Source organism: Panthera tigris, chromosome X, assembly GCF_018350195.1.
Source record: "Panthera tigris isolate Pti1 chromosome X, P.tigris_Pti1_mat1.1, whole genome shotgun sequence".
NCBI classification, from domain to species: Eukaryota; Metazoa; Chordata; class Mammalia; order Carnivora; family Felidae; genus Panthera; species Panthera tigris.
In genome coordinates this window covers 2,762,244-2,764,693 of record NC_056677.1, presented here as the reverse complement: position 1 = coordinate 2,764,693, position 2,450 = coordinate 2,762,244, and positions in this window count along the sequence as shown.

Below are 2,450 nucleotides of genomic sequence, written 5' to 3'. Positions count from 1 at the left end.
TCCTCGTGCTGGTACCATATTTCTTGACGACTGCTGCTCTGTATTAATTCTGAAAGTCAGTTAGTGTAAGTCCTGCAATTTTGGGGGTTTTTTTTCCAAGGCTCTCAAGGATATCCTGGGTCCTCTGACTTTACATATAAATCTTAAAATCAGCTCATCAACCTCTACCAATAGCATGTTGGGTATGGATCTGAATTGCATTGAACCCGTAAGCTAATAAGGGGAAAATGTCGCAGTGTTCCTCTACACACCCCAGTTGGCCACGACAAATCGTGTGACCATATCCAACATTAGTGGGATGGGCAAGCATACACCTTCCCAGGTTTTGTTTGAGGTAGTGTGATGGCTGATTTTGTGTCAGCTTGAAAGGTGTGTTTGGCTGAGACTGACATGTACATTGGTGGACCTGAAAGATAGCAGATTGCCCTCCGTAACATGGGTGGGCCTCGTCTAATCAGTTGAAGGCGTGACTAGAACAAAAAGACTACCCTCGTCAACTATGAGGGGATTCTTCAGCAGAGGCCCTTTGAACTTTGCACCACGGAGACTTTTGTATCTCAAGCTTGCCCGACCACCCTGCACGTTTCAGGTTTTCCATCCTCCATAATCAATCCTTCTGTATATATGTGCATACGACTGGTGCAGTTTCTCGGGAGAACTCTCCCCAGTACAGGTGGGGAGGCAGCACCGGTTGCTTATCAGTCACTGAAGTGGCCGCAGTCACCACACGGAAGCTCTCTAGCAGTTCCTTAGACACGTGGTCGCTTGTGTAGGCTGTCACCCGTGTCCCTTTTTAACAAGTTTAATCCGCCAGTGATGGCCTAAAATCTGATCATGTAATGTTTAAACTCAACTCTGGTCCCATCAATCTTTTTGTTAAATTCCCCTTTATTCACCTACATTAACTTTCCCAACGTGATCACACATTGGAGCGATACACTGTTGTTCTTGATGAAATCGCTCACATTATGCCTGAATTCGTCCACATTTTTCCCGGTTAACAAGCTTGACCTCAGTAAAGGTCTTGCACTGCTCTTACTACGTGTATCAACGTCCTACACACCATCAGGTTGTAAATTAAGCGATCCTGAAATTAATACCCTCGTGGATTATTTCCTATCACCACTAAAAGGAACCTTCTGAGTGTCTGCGGCATCCCAGAGGGGGGAAAAAAATCTTCTTTTTTTTCTGCCTTAGTACTTGCATGAATTATTAAATATGCCAACAGCAGGGTGCATTTAAAATTCTTTCTGCTGGTTTTGAGATGTTTCATCAATTATGGAATAAGCCATATTGAGTAGGTAAAATGCCTAACGTCTCTTAGTGCTTCCGTTGAGTGATACTGATCGCCTGTCAAGATCGTAAGCATCGAGTTGCTATGGAGCCAGTGACTTTAACATCATATTCAGTACAAGTTAAGGCTATTTTTCATAGACACAGGTATGAAGCACTAAACTCAAACCAGTGAAGGGCAAACACGAAACGGGGTAACGCGTTGACTTCTGTGTTAGAAATTCCTCGGATGAAGCTGGTTATCCGGTAAACTATAGGGGAGCCTTTAAAATTACTAGTCTGATTCTATTTGTATCTTCATCAGTACTTTGCTTCTTCTTTTTTTGGGGACCAGCTGAAGGTTGTTCAAAAGGAGGTCAAGAGGAAGTAAATCCCATGGAAATAGATTTTCTTTCCCCAATTTCTCAGCAAAATTCTTGGCCTTTCCTCTTGGCCTGTGTGCATCCCTGGGTCTGAGAAGTCCCCTCCGCTCTACCTAGAGCTCAGGAACAGTGAAAATCAAGCGGAAGTCAAGTCCTTTTGCTGGAAGTTTAGATGCTGAGTAACCGAAGACGATAACCATGCAATTGCACGTGACGAAAATCTGTGTGATGACAGGTAAATAGTTTTGAAAGATTGATACGTGTAAAATTATGTATCACATATCTCATGTGTATCAAAAGTAGTAAAATTCATCCTGTTATATCGAAAAAACATTTTGCGCAGTTGACTGTGATCAGTATTCGTGGGTCTACTCCAGAAACATATCCCTTTGTTGTCCATTGTTGCTTAGCCCCTGCTTATAATTGTTCTGTGTCCATATATATTCTTTTTTTTTTTTTTAGTTTATTGATTTATTTTGAGAGAGCACAAGCAAGGGCGGGGCAGAGAGAAAGAGAGAATCCCAAGCAGGCTCCGTGCTATCAGCACAGATCCCGATGTGGAACTCGAACACAGCAACCAATCATGAGATCATGACCTGGGCCAAAATCAAGCGTGGGGCACTTGCCTGATGTTTGCTATAGGCTTGTGCCTTGTATAAATTTACCTCATCCTATAGAAACCTATGTTAACTACATGTCTTACTCAATATTATCCTTGTAAATACAACTTAACGCAATAGCAATTAAATGATATGAACCAACATATAGCTTTTCTGTTGTATGAACGGAACAGGC